Source organism: Nomascus leucogenys, chromosome 3 (genome assembly GCF_006542625.1).
Source record: "Nomascus leucogenys isolate Asia chromosome 3, Asia_NLE_v1, whole genome shotgun sequence".
NCBI classification, from domain to species: domain Eukaryota; kingdom Metazoa; phylum Chordata; class Mammalia; order Primates; family Hylobatidae; genus Nomascus; species Nomascus leucogenys.
The window spans coordinates 33,995,786-34,011,065 of record NC_044383.1 but is presented as its reverse complement, the minus strand read 5'-3'; the positions used below and the strand labels follow the sequence as shown (position 1 = coordinate 34,011,065).

At 38.4% G+C, this 15,280-nt stretch overlaps 1 protein-coding gene across 1 annotated transcript in view; it reads left to right on the top strand.

Moving 5' to 3' along the window:
* The window catches only part of ENTPD7 (ectonucleoside triphosphate diphosphohydrolase 7), a 46,923-nt gene that overhangs the window by 2,209 nt on the left and 29,434 nt on the right, over positions 1-15,280 (top strand). The window lies entirely within an intron of this gene.

Here is a 15,280-nt window from a genome sequence, read left to right as displayed (position 1 = left end):
ATTTTGGCACTCAAGTCATAAATATTTTCATAAGCTGTTTAACACACTACTAACTTTGACCCTTTTGGGTGATACTGTACTTTCATTAGTAAAATTGCATGCCATTTATTACATAAAGAAGATCTTAAGCCCTATTTTGGCAATGTTCAGTTTGGTACAGGAATACTGATACTGCATGAAAGGCATCTTTCTGTTTTCTTGTTTTGGTGGGCTGAAACTTATTGTGTGTATAAGTGTTTAGGACTGTATATACCTTTATGAATGGACCCCTTTATCATTATTAAATGATTTTCTTTATCCTTGATTATATACTTTGCTCTGAAATCTACTAGTCTGGTATTGATATAGCTACTCCAGCTTTCTTTTGATTAACATTAGCATGACAGATATTTCTTCTATAGTTTTAGTTTTAGCCTATTGGTGTCTTTATATAAGTGGGCTTCTTGTAGTCGGTGTTTGGTTGAGTCTTGTTTTTTTATCCAATCTGACTATTTCTGCAGTTAATTGGGGTGTTCAGGCCATTTACATGTAATCTGATTATTTAGTATGTTTAGTTTTAATCTTGCTATGTGTTTTTCGTTTGTCACATTTGTTCTTGTTCTTTTTCCCTCTTTTCAGTTGAGCACAATTTTTATGTTTCCATTTTATCTCTCATGTTGGCTTATTAGATATAACTTTTTCTTTTTTTAGTGGTTACTTTAAAGTTTATAGTGTCATCTTTAATTATCACAATCTTCCTTCAAGTAATATTACTCCTCTTCACATCTAGAACAAGAACCTAACAACAGTATGCTTTCATTCCTCCCTTCCCCTTGGTCTTTGTGCTATTGTCATATATTTTATTTCTACATGTTATAAGCTCCACAATATATTGTTATTATTTTTGTGTTAGATAGTCAATTATCTTTTGAAGAGATTTTCAATATAAGAAAAAAAGGCTTATGTATTTAACCGTATTGTTGCCTGAAAGGGTCATATAAGCAAAGTGACCCTTGAATGCTGAAGGGACTGAGAAACCAAAGGAGGAGGCAGGCAAATTGTTCGTTGGTATTGATTGATTTATTGAGGAACTTGCAGACAGAAGCATGGTCCTGGGTAGCTGCAAGACAGGTAGATCTCCATACTGTTACTCCTGAGATCCAGGGCTTATATAGTACAGGGAGACGGGATATGCACCCCATGCAAGACAATTAAAGACAGCCCTCCAGAACAGGTAAGAATGCTGCATGTGCCATATCCTGTCATTTGTGTGCCAACACCAAGGTTGACATGTTCTTACACTAGTAAATAAAGCAGGAATCAAGAGGCATTTACGGGACTGGGGCTAGTCAGAAGTCAACGTGGCAGATTAGCATCCATGATGGAGTCACTTTTGTCTATATTTACCATTTCTGGGCTGCTTCATTCCTTTGCGTAGATCCATATTTCCATCTGGATCCATATTTCCATGTTTGCTTTTACCTCGAGAACATTCTCTAGCATTTCTAGTAGAGCAAGTATGTGGTGATAAATTCTTTCAACTTTTATATGACTGAAAAAGTCCTTATTTTGCTTTCCTTTTGAAAGAAATTTTCATTGGGTATAGAACTCTAGGTTGATCATTTTTTTCCTTTCATTACTTTAAAGATGATACTTCACTGTCTTTTGGCTTGCATTCTTTCTGAGATGTCTGCTGTCCTTTTAATCTTTGTTCTCTCTGTATAGAATGTATCTTTTTCCTCTGAATACTTTTAGAATTTTCTGTTTATCACTGGTTTTAAGCAATTTGATTGTGATGTGCTTTGATGTGGTTTTCTACATGATTTTATTTGTTTATTTATTTATTTTTGAGACTGTCTCGCTCATCTCCGAGGTTGGAGTGCTATGGTGCAATCATAGCCCACTGCAGCCTCAATCTCCTGGGTTCAAGCTATCTTCCTGCCTCAGCCTCCCGAGTAGCTGGGACTACAGGCGTATGCCATCATACCTGGCTAATTTTTTTGATTTTTAGTAGAGGTGAGGTCTCGCAGTGTTGCTCAAGCTGATCTCAAACTGCTGAGCTCAACCTATCCTCCTGCCTCGGCCTCCCAAAGTGCTGGGATTACTGGCATGGGTCACTGTGCCCTACTTACATGATTCTTGTGCTTGTGATTTGTTGATTCTTGGATCTATGGATTTGTAGTTTTAATCAAATTTGGAAACATTTTGTCCATTACTTCTTCAGATTTTTTTGTTGTTGTTCTCCCCTGCTTTTCCTCTGGGGACTCCAGTTACATGTATATTGAGCTATGTGATGTTTTCCCACAGCTCACTGATGTTCATTTTTTTTTCCAGTCTTTTTTCTCTCTGTGTTTCATTCGGATATTTTTTTGCGCTTTCAAATTTGTTAGTATTTTTTTCCTGTAGTGTTTAATCTACTGTTCCATCCAGTAAAAGTTTGGCATCTTTTTTCACAGATAGTACATCTGAATTATTTTATATACTTTTAGCTATACCAATTGCACAGAAGGTCTATATTTCTTTATAGCAGTGATTCATTTTGCTATTTTTTTGAGATTAGTTTTTGATGAAGGTACAAAATTAAATAATGGCATGTTGTGTTCATCATCTTCAACATGATTTTCTTATTAAAAAATTTTTTTCTTTAGAAACAGAGTCTCACTCTGTCACCCAGGCTGGAGTACAGTGGTGTGATCATAGCTCCTTCAACTCCTGGGTTCAAGCAATTCTCCTGCCTTGGCATGTCAAAATGCTGGGATTACAGATGTGAGCCACTGTGCCTGGCCTCATTTTTAAAATATTTACATTTTCTTTTTTTTTTTTTTTGAGACAGAGTCTTGCTCTGTTGCCCAGGATGGAGTACAGTGGCGCTATCTCAGCTCACTACATCCTCTGCTTCCCAGGTTCAAGTGATTCTCCTGCCTCAGCCTCCCGAGTAGCTGGGACTACAGGCACATGCCACCAAGCCTGGCTAATTTTTTGTATTTTTAATAGAGATGGGGTTTCACCGTGTTAGCCAGGATGGTCGTGATCTCTTGACCTTGTGATCTACCCACCTCGGCCTCCCAAAGTGCTGGGATTACAGGCGTGAGCCACCATGCCTGGCCTAAATGGTCTTTTTATTGCTTCTCAGATATGTATTAGTTAAGAGGCTTTGGGCTGCAAATAACAGCCCACATTGACTTAAACAATAAGAATGCTCACATACCTGGAAGTCCAGGGGTAGAAGGACTACAAGTTCAACATTGGCTGACAGGATGAGAGGCTCTGTCTCTCCTGTCTGTTGTCCACAGTGTCAGTTTACTTAATGGTTGAAAAACAGCAGACTGCCAGGCATGGTGGCTCATGCCCGTAATCTCAGCACTTTGGGAGGCGGAGGCAGGTGGATTGCATGAGCTCAAGAGTTCGAGACCAGCCTGTGCAACATGGTGAAACCCTGTTTCTACAAAAAAATACAAAAATTAGCCAGGCATGGTAGCATGCACCTGTAGTCCTTGCTTCCCAGGAGGCTGAGGCAGGAGGATCACTGGAGCCTGGGGAGGTAGAGAATGCAGTGAGCTGGGATCACGCCATTTTACTCCAGCCTGGGGGACAGAGTGAGACCCTGTCTCAAAAAAAATAAAAAAAGAAAGAAAAGAAAAACAGCAGACAGTAGCAACCAGGGCAACATATATACTCACTTATGTCCTGTAGCAGACAGAAAGGCTATCCATGACTCTCTTCTAAGAATGGAGAAGAGCCTTGCCAGAAACCTCTAACAACCATTTCCTGGAATCTTTTTTGGTCAGAATTGGGACACATGCCTACCCTCCTTTTTATTTCTGGATTCTGTCCCCAGATTTTCTCATTTCCCATTCACTTTGGTCATTCATTCATTCATTCATCATTCATTCATTCATTCAACAAAAATTTGAGCAGCCACTATGTGCAGACGATAATAGGCATCAGACACCAGACACAGAGACTTTGGTACATTTTCTCAAGAAGCTTACGTTTTCAGCCTTGCCTTCTTCTAGCAGCCCTATTCATTTGTATTTTGGCTTTCTTTTCTTTTTAAATGTTACGGAAATAGAGATGGAGGTCTCACTATGTTGCCCAAGGCTGGTCTTGAACACCTGGGCTCAAGTGATCCTCCTGCTTTGGCCTCCCAGAGTGTTGGGATTGCTCTGGGATTGCAGGCATTGAGTACCATGCCAGCCTCGACTTTCTCTTCCTTTCCAGAAGAGGAAACGCTGTTTGGATGATTATAGTAATCAACAACTGCCCTTAAGAAACGTACTAAATTTGGGGACCTAAATCCATAATTTGAGTTTGTTTAATGCTTATGGAATTTTCTTGACAGACCTGCGCATAGTTTCTCACTTGAAGACGACATGGTCTAATTATGGAGTTCCATGTAGGTTAGTTAATATGGCTAAAGACAATTAGGGAGTGAATAGTGAGCTGTATGGCTGGAGAGCTAGATCAAGCTCAGTCTGTGAAGCTATTTTAGAGGGTTTAGGCATTACCCTCAGGGCAGAAGGAAGGCTTTGAAAGGTTTTGAAGAGTGAAAAGGTTGGAACTGCTTTTTAATTTTTTTTTTTGAAAGAGAGTCTCACTCTGTCACCCAGGCCGGAGTGCAGTGGCGCTATCTCGGCTCATTACAACCTCCGCCTCCCAGGTTCAAGCAATTCTCCTGCCTCAGCCTCCCATGTAGCTGGGATTACAGGCATGTGGCACCATGCCCAGCTAGGTTTTATATTTTTAGTAGAGACGGGGTTTCACCATGTTGGCCAGGCTGGTCTCAAATCCCTGGCCTAAAGTAGTCCACCTGCCTCGGCCTCTCAAAGTGCTGGGGTTACAGGCATGAGCCATCATGCCCAGCCAGAACTGCTTCTTAAAGAAAGCTCACTTTGGTGGGATTGTGGAAAAAGAATTGGAGAGGAATAAAAAAGAAAGCAAGAAGAGTAATTGAACTAGAGATGCTCCTTGACTTATGATGGGTTATGTAAATTGAAATATCATAAGTTGAAAATGCATTTAACACACCTAACCTAACAAATGTCATAGCTTAGCCTAGCCTACTTTGAAGGTGCTCAGAACATTTACATTAGCCTACTGTTGTGCAAAACCACCTAACAGAAGGCCTATTTTATAATAAAGTATTGAATATCTCACGTAATTTATTGAATACTGTACTGAAAGTGAAAAACAGAATGGTTGTGTGGATACTCACGGTATACTTTCTACTGAATGTGCATCACTTTTGCAGCATCATAAAGCTGAAAAATTGTAAGTTGTAAGTTGTACCATTGTAAGTCAAGGACTGTACCTCAAGAGAGAGATGGTTGTGGTCGCAAGAGGATGGAGAGAGGTAAAAGCATTTACATGTATGTGGGAGGCAGAGTTATCTGATAATTCTTGTCTATCACTGTATCCCAAGTGGTCAGAGCCAATAAATACTTGGTAGGTTGAATTAATTGAAACAAGTTAGCAGCAGAGCTGAGGACCACATAGACTGTGCCATTATGGTGACCTCACCAAAGTCCTAACACCCTGGCACGCTGTGGCTCAGAGCTCATTGTTATTTCATGAAAGGTTCTGTATATATTGCCACAAATGACCATTTATCATTAAACTTCATTCAGGGCAGCCTCCATGAGTCATTTAAGAGGCAAACATTTATTGAGGGCTTGCTGTGTCCATGACTCTTATGATAGCACTGGAGTACAAAGATGACAAAGCATAGCCCCTGAACTCAAGTAGTTTGTAATCTAGTTAGAGATGCAGGCATAAAGGAAAAATTATTTCCCAGCGAGATAATAGTTTAGGTACGGTTGTATAGAATCAGGAGTGAAGAATCAGGAACTATGTACAAGGTTAAGAATTAGGAACAAAGTTAAGAATCAGAAATTAAACAGAAGAAGTTCTTGAGCAACCAAATTTCATATCACTAAGTTCATGTGCTAAAAGCACCTGTACTTTACTGATAAGATAGGCTCTCACATAAAGCCTGTTAGCTTTTATTTTACACACTGTTCTCATTTGCATGGTTCTCACTTGTCTCAGAACACAACAGATAACAAATTGGAATGGTGGGTGGGGTGTGTTGTTAGATGTGGGCACATTATGACAATAATCAGTTATATCTGGCATCTTGGCAGTGAAGCAGGAGAGAGGAAATTTAATAAAGATAGACTCAATAACTCAAAATTTCTACAGACAGTTTCTATAGTGGTAAACGGTTCTACATATGTTGTTAAAACTGTTTTATTACATAGTCTAAAAACTTATGTTAATGAAATGATAATCTTTCTTTTTTTTTTTTTTTCGAGACAGAGTCTCACTCTGTTGCCCAGGCTGGAGTGCAGTGGCATGATCTCAGCTCACTTCAACCACCACCTCCCAGGTTCAAGTGATTCTCATACCTTAGCCTCCCGAGTAGCTGGGATTACAGGTGCACACCACCATGCCCGGCTAATTTTTGTATTTTTAGTAGAGACAGGGTTTCACCATGTTTGCCAAGCTGGTCTCGAACTCCTGGCCTCATGTGATCCACCCACTTCAGCCTCCCAAAGCGCTGGGATTACAGACGTGAGCCACCACGCCTGGCCATTAATGATAATTTTAAATCAGAGGTTTTCAACCTTTGTGTATCTAAATCACTTGGGGAACTTTAAAAAAATGTAAATAATTGGGACTCTTCTCAAGGTGAATCTAATATACCACCTGGGTTGAGAAAAACTGCTCTAAGATTCGGTTACATTTATTTAAGGAGGTATTGTGAGGTAAGGGAAAGTATTAATTTTAATCAGCCCATCATTTGCTAGTTGGGTAATCTTGGGCAGGTTTCTTAATATCCTGGAATTTCATTTTCTTTATATATAAAGTGAGAATAAAAATAGCTATCTTTTAGTCTTGTCATTTGCATAAGAAGAGTAGAGCATCTAGGAATGTCAGGTGCATTGATTGACTAATCAAATGTCAATCTATTATTATTTGAAATAATCTTGATTTTTCTGTTTTCCAATTCTCTTCTCTGCCTGAAAATATACACTGAAGATAATGGGCATTATAATCTCTATTTAAAATTTTGATGAAATGATTAAGCAAGTAACTAGGAATTGGTAGAAACACTTACTACCTTAGTTTAACAGCTTAAAAAAGTTTTAAGACAAGCGCCTGTAGTTGTGATTTTTTATATTGTATTCATATATAGACATATTTTTTTCCTACTTAAATTGTTCCTAATTCACACAGCGAAATTATATCAGTACTTTATGGTGTCCCTCAGAAAGTGTGCTGACTTCCAGGAATCACTTACATGTGTCTTCATGGGAGCAAGTTTGGAAACCTTTGATCAGGAAAATGTGCCTAGAGGAACACTACATTCATTCTTTATTTTATTTTATATATCTTTTTTTTTTTTTTTTTTTTTTTGTAGAGACAGTGTCTCCCTATGTTGCCTAGGCTGGTCATGAACTCCCAGGCTCAAGCAATCCACCTGCCTTGGCCTCACAAAGTGCTGGGATTACAGATGTAAGCCACTGTCTCAGGCCCATTCATTGTTTTATGGTCTTGACAAATAAGGCATTGCTTTAATTAGAAATGATAGTCTCTCTTGCACATTGCATCTTTGTATTTTAATATATATGAAAGCAGTTAATGTTTAAAATATTTTAATTACTTTTGCATTGAAAACAGATATTTCAATGTGAACTTTTTGTAGGCATTGGTGGAATTTAACATATCACTTCTCAGGGGATATTAACTAGGACTTTAGAAGCCTGTCGGGGTTTTCTCTCAGTAGTTCCAGAACTAAAGACTTACATTTTTTTTCTTTATTGTGAACACGTATCCATATTGCTTCTGGAAAGAGAAAGTAGGAGGTTTGCATCAGAACTAGAATTTATTTGATACAAAAAAAGTAAATTTAGAGAGATGGGGTGTCAGTAAGGATAGAATCCAAAACTGTGTTTTTTCAATAAACTTTTTTTAGAGCCATTTTAGTTTTACAGCTCATTTGAGCTGAAAGTGCAGAGATTTACCACATATCCCCTGGCCCTACACATGCACAGCAGAGCTATTTTTGAGAATAATACTTGTATTAGATGTGTGGGTTTTTTTGTTTTGTTTTGTTTTGTTTGAGACAGAGTCTCGCTTTGTCGCCCAGGCTGGAGTGCAGTGGCGCGATCTCGGCTCACTGCAAGCTCTGCCTCCCGGGTTCACGCCATTCTCCTGCCTCAGCCTCCCGAGTAGTTGGGACTACAGGCGCCTGCCACCACGCCCAGCTAATTTTTTGTGTTTTTAGTAGAGAGGGGGTTTCACCGTGTTAGCCAGGATGGTCTTGATCTCCTGACCTCATGATCCACCCGCCTCGGCCTCCCAAAGTGCTGGGATTACAGGCGTGAGCCCCTGCGCCCGGCCGAGATGTGTGTTTTAATCAACTATTTTTCTGGCATGTGCCACATAAGACATGCTCCAATATTTTCTTCAGACTTAATACATATCTTATATCCTTTTATTCATTTATCTGTTTACTTATTCAACAATTATCGAGTGTCTACACTGTGGTATCAAATAGGGTAGTCACTACCCACAAGTGGCTAATTAAATTTAAATTAATTAATGTTAAATGAAACAAAATTCAGTTCCTCACTTGGACTGGGCACATTTCAAATGCTCAGTGGCCACATGTGGATATATGGGACAGTGCAGATAGAGAACATTTTCATCATTTCACAGAGTTCTGTTGACAGTGTTAAGTGTACCATGTTTTAATTTCTGCTGTGGATGCTGGGTAACTTAAAATTTATTAATTTTTCATACAGTCATGTGTTATATAATGATTGGGATATGTTCTAATAAATGCATCATTAGGTGATTTCATAATTGTGTAAACATCATAGAATACTTACACAAACCTAGATGGTACAGCCTACTACACACCTAGGCTGTGTGGTGTACATGCTCCTAGCCTACAAACCTGTACACATGTTACTGCACTGAATACTATAGGCAACTGCAACACAATGGTAAGTATTTGTGTATCTAAACATATATAAACATAGAAAAGGTACAGTGAAAATATGGTGTAAAAGATAAATTGGGTCTGGTATGGTGGCTCATGCCTGCAGTCCCAGTACTTTGGGAGGCTGAAGTGGACAGATCTCTTGAGCCCAGGAGTTCCAGACCAGCCTAGGTAACATGGTGAAACCTCATCTCTACAGAAAATTTAGAAATTAGCTGGGTGTGGTGGTGCATGCCTGTAGCCCCAGCTACTTGGGTGGCGGAGGCAGGAGGATCACTTGAGCCCAGGAGGCCAAGGCTTCAGTGAGCCATGATTGCTCTGCTGCACTCCATCCTGGGCAACAGAGCAAGACCCTGTCTCAAAAATAATAATAATAATAATAATAATAATAAATTGTACACCTGTATAGGGCACTTACCATCAATGGAGCTCACAGAACTGGAAGTTTCTCAGCATGAGTGAGTGGTGAGTGTGAAGGCCTAGGACATTACTGTAGACTTTATAAACACTGTACCTTTAGGCTACGCTAAATTTATTAAAAAATTATTTACATTTTTTTCTTTCTTCAATAATAAATTAACCTTAACTTACCGTAACTTTTCCACTTTCTAAGCTTTGAAATTTTTAAAAACTTTTTGACTGTTTTGGACTAACACAACTTAAAACACAAACATATTGTAAATCTGTAGGGAAATATTTTCCTTATAATATTCTTATTCTATAAGTTTTTTTCTATTTTTAAAAATTTAAAAATTTTTTTCCTTTTAAAACTTATTTGTTAGAAATGAAAACAGAAACACACATATTAGCCTAAGCCTGCACAGGGTCAGGATCATCAAGACGTCATTAAGTAATAGGAATTTTTTCAGTTCCATTATAGTCTTATGGGACCACTGTTGTACATGTGGTTTGCTGTTGACTGAAACGTCATTATGCAGTGCATGACTGTGTAAGAGGAACTTCTAGCATGTATACATAGTGTACAAGACACTGTGGTAAACAGTTCTTAAATGTTCTATTTAATACCTTTCCTTTTTCACATTCATGTTTAATATTTTTCACTTTTTGGTAGCCTCACTGTTATCTTCATTAGTGGGTAAAATTTTGTCTGGTTGAACTATTGTCTGAAGAATGTCTTTGTAGCCATTGAAAGGTGGTGCCTTCATGTTCCTTTACCATCTGGAAATAACTGAATGAGAGGTTCTGTGTCAGCAATTGGCTTGGTACTGGCCTTCCATAGGTGTTTCAATTCTGTTTAATTAAAGCAAGTCAAAGAGAGGCATTACTTTTGGTTAGAATGCTCTTTAGCATATACAGATGAAATGATTGGGTTCTTATGTGTAATAGAACAGTTCAGAGATTTTTGATGGTGAAATCAAAAGCATTTATTCACGTTTATTTTATTATTTATAGAGTGACTCAAGCCATCCTCCTGCCTCAGCCTTCCTAGTATCTGAGATTATAGGTGCATGCCACCGTGCTTGGCTGAATTTTTTATTTTATTTTTAGAGACAGAGGTCTCACTATGTTGCCCAGGCTGGCCTTGAACGCCTGACCTCAAGCAGTCCTTCCACCTTGACCTCCCAAAGTGCTGGGATTACAGGCATGAGCCACTGTGTCTGTCCCACATTTATTCAGTTACTTGATCTTTTGTTTTTTTTGGAAACAGGGTCTCACTTTGTCACCCAAGCTGGAGTGCAGTGGTGTGATCATAGCTCACTGCAGCCTCAACCTCCCAGGCTTAAGCAATCCTCTTACCTTAGTTCCTCAAGCAGCTGAGACCAAAGGCAAGCACCACCACACCCGATAATTTTTATATTCTTTGTAGAGATGGGGTTTCACCATGTTGCTCAGGCTGGTCTCGAACTCCTGAGCTCAAGCAAGCCACCCACCTTGGCCTCCCAAAGTGCTGGCTTACAGCCATGAGCCACCACACCCAGCCCATTTATTTGATCTTAATGGTGTTTTGAGCAGGACTTTAAATTATAGATGTTCCTGACTGCTCTGATTAATCTTGTTAGGAGGTAAGCAGTAATCTTACAATATACTTTTCTGGGTATGTATTACTATCATCAGTCATGCACAGCTACTTTAACTGTAACATCATTATATTTGGTTCTGAGCTTTGAACAGAGTTGAGGAGTATGATGACATTCAGCAAAGAATTAGTAGCCCCATACTCATGGGGGCTACTTCAATTGATTTTTGGCCCATCACTGAGCTCTGTTTGAACTCTAAAGTGGTATAATTAGTTTTGATTTTGTAAGCTAGGTAATGGTTTGCTTAGTTACAGCTCTAATGCTGTTAATGCTTTCAGGATAATGGCAGTGAAAAGCCATTGTCTTCCAATTCCACCTTGGGTGATATATTTATGGGTAACTTTCTTTTCATTGACTCAGCAGTGACTAGAAGGAAATCATGTTTCTTAAACAGAGGGTGTGTGTGTGTGGGTATGGTATTGGGGTGAGTATGTGTGATAGTGAATCAGCCCTCTTTGGGGAAGGTGGATGTGAGGGATGCCAAGACTTTTGAGACTTTTCTTTTGGGCTTTTGGTCCTCTTTAGAGATTGGCTAGTGTGGCATCAGCAAAACAGGAGGGTCCAGCAATGCAAGTAATTGACCATGATGGCTAAGGCCATGGCTACAAATTATATATGACAAAAAAAACTATATATGAAAAAATGCAGGAAAGATCTGGTGATCCATTCATGTTAGGAGCCTAAATAGAGGAAGGCTTCTAGTTGGTTGAAAGTGTAAGAAGCCTGATTAGGTCATAAGAGGTCAGAGTTCCAGAAAAAGGTAATATGGTTACTGCCCAGAGGGGAAAACTGTTCTTTAGTTACTCGTTTATATGCACAATGAGAAAAATGGAGACTTTCCACTGCATAAATGCCATTTAGGCCTATCTTCCTCTTTAGTGATCTAAGGTCAGCTGACATTTTAGCCAAAGCTCACATGGAGACTTCGAAAGGAAGAGAAAGAAAAGTTGAGTTGCACCAAAACTGGAGCTGTAAAGTTGCTTATTTTGGCAGGAATCAGAGAGCATAACAAGATACTTTATTTGGAAAGCAATTAAAACTTTCTAAGAAAGAGACCAGCTGATTTTGAGTAGAGCTGTACAAAGACATGGAGGAGTTAACAGACCAACAGCTCCATTTTGTGAGCTCTAGGACCAAACCAATCAATACTGTTTGATACATGTTTTGGGTGGAGAAACGTGAGAAACTCTGTGACAGTGTCAAGATACTATAGATAAGGTACATGTTCTTAAGAAACTTATGGTCTAAACAGGTAGAGCAAGCAAATATGAAAGAAATCTTAGGGGCTCATACTGAAATATAAACAGGGAATATTGACGTCCACATTTTAGAACAGAAGGAAGAGGCCTTTTCAAATCATTCTGGGTATTACCAGTCAGCATTGTTGAGTAGAGGCTTTTTAAGAACTGAGAAGCCATGTCCAAGGAGACAGGAGAGGGGAAGGAGTAGGTAGAGAAGCAGATGGATGTTAAAGAGAAAAGGAAGGCTGTATTAGAACAGTGGTTCTCAAGAGTGTTTAGTGGCCTTTGGAGGGTCTCTGAGACCCTTTTGGGAGTCTGTGAGGGTGAAACTATTTTTATAATAATACTAAAATGTTATTTTGCCTTTTAAAACTATGGTTCAAACATATACAATTTACCATTTTTAAGTGTACAGTCAGTAGTATTAAGTATGTTTACATTGTTGTGACACAGATCTCCAGAATTTTTTCATCTTGCAGATCATAACTCTGTATCCTTTAATGAACTCTCCTTTTCTCTCTCTTTCCAGTGAGCTGCTGGTAACTACCATTAAATTTTCTGTTTCTACTTTAGATACCTCATATAGATGGAATCATACAGTACTTGTCTTTTTGTGCCTGGCTTACTTACTTAGCATAATATCGTGAAGATTCATCTGTGTTGTAACATGTGACAGGATTTCTTCCTTTTTAAGGCGGAATAATATATCATTGTATGTATATACCACATTTTGTAGATCCATTTATCTATTGATGGACATTTGGGTCGCTTCCATCTCTTGACTGTTGTCATTTTTTTTTACCTTTTTCACTGAGTTGATTGATACTTGCTTGGATGGTGCAAAAGCAATGGCAGGTAAAACTGCTAATAATGCCTTAGGCAAATCAAGATAGAGGCACCACATTGTACTAGTAGTTACTATATTCTTCATTGCCACACGACTGCATTGGAAGAAAAGATTCAGTTCCACTTATGAATATCTTTTCAATATTCTATGTGATGAAAGGGGAAATAGGTATTTCCTATACCTATTTCATATATATATGCTGTATACTGAAGTTGTCTAGAGTAAAAGCACTTGGGCAGTTTTTTGAATTATGAGGTAAACCCAGCTGCTTTTATCATGGAACACTATTTTTAGTTAAAAGAATGACTGCCAGAAAAACTAAGGTTTTAGACTTGCGTATTTTATAGACATTTCCTTGAAAATGAATGAAATAAATCTGTCACTTCATGAAAAACAGTTTTCAGTATTTATTGCCAATGTTAAAATTTGAACTTCCAAGTGAAAATTAGTATTTTGGAAAACTATATCTGCCACTGTGAATTGGATAGCTTCCCAATACTTAAAAGACTTTTTGAGTAAGATTGGTAGTGATATTAATGAATGTGTGTGTGTGTGTTTTTTTTAAGGATTGTAGAATGAAATGTATCAATGTTAGGAAGATTTGCATAACTCAGTGAACCAATTATTTTCCAATAGATGATGTTATGAAATCATGCTTGGATAACAGCCATTCAAAGTGCATGGTAAACCTATGTTTTTTAATGGATTTTAATGTAACGGAGTATGAAAAGTTTTTAGATAGGGTTTTAGATTCCAATTGCAACTCATCTTTTTTTTTTTTGGCGGGGGGGCGTGAGGTGGGGTTTAGATTCCAATTGCAACTAATCTTTTTTTTTTTTTTTTTGAGATGGAGTCTTGCTCTGTTGCCCAGGCTGGAGTGCAATGGTGCGATCTTGGCTCACTGCAAGCTCCGCCTCCCAGGTTCACACCATTCTGCTGCCTCAGCCTCCCGAGTAGCTGGGACTACAGGCGCCTGCCACCACGCCTGGCTCATTTTTTGTATTTTTAGTAGAGACAGGGTTTCACCGTGTTAGCCAGGATGGTCTTGATCTCCTGACCTCATGATCCACCCGCCTCGGCCTCCCAAAGTGCTGGGATTACAGGCATGAGCCACTGCACCCAATCGCGACTAATCTTTAAGAAACGCTACTTGTTGAGTTTTAGTATAGTATCAAAGAAGAGTATTCAGAATGATCTGAAAGGGCTGTTTAATACTCCTCCTGTTTCCAACAGTGTGTCTGTGTGAGGCTGGATTTTCACACAAATGCTTCAATTTGTGTGAAAATTGAAAATTTTCAATTTTCAATATTGTTTTGATATATTGTAACAGATTGAATACGGAAGTAAATGTGAGAATCTAGGGTCTTCTGTTAGTTTGGCTACTAAAGATATTTGCAAAATTATAAAACAATGCCACTCTTCTATTTTTTTGTTTTAGGAGATATGCTTATTTTTATAAAAATATATTTATATGTAATGAGTTTATTTTATTTAAATGAAATGATAAATACTTAACATTTTTATGTTTTATTTTCTAATATAGTAAATATAGATAGATATAACCTATGTCTGTGAAAGCTCTTTGGGGTTCAATAAGTTTTAAGATTATAAAGGAGTCCCAAGGCCCCCAGATTTGAGAACCAGTGCACTAGAGAAAAGTTACTCATTATGCAAAAGGGGATGGGATCCAGAATCTTGCAAGAGACAAGCAGAGTGGGTGGTTTTCAGAGAAGGGAAGCAGGAAGATTCTGTGAAGCATGTGAAATAGAAAGATTGCTATGATTGGAAATGAAAAGTCACTTTGGAATGGGGGTGGATTATCTTGCCTGTTTCTTTTTTATCTTTGGCCTTTTATGAGGTCAGTATTTGCAAGAGTTCTGTGACTTGAACCCAGACTTTTGCCCAGCTCTCATATGATAGAAGTGAGCTGTTGCTAGTTGATTGATGGCTTCTAGCACAGTTCAGCCCAGTGATTTGATTTATGGGAAGATATGTGGTGAAATGGAATCTTTAGGATTAGAAACTTTCTGTTATGTAACAGATTTTTACCATCTGCTTCATTTCCCTCAACTCACTACCATTTCAGATCCAGAAAAAAAGTTCTACCTACCCCTACTCTCAGTAATAATTTACAACATTATATTGAAGCTCAGTTCCCTGTTCT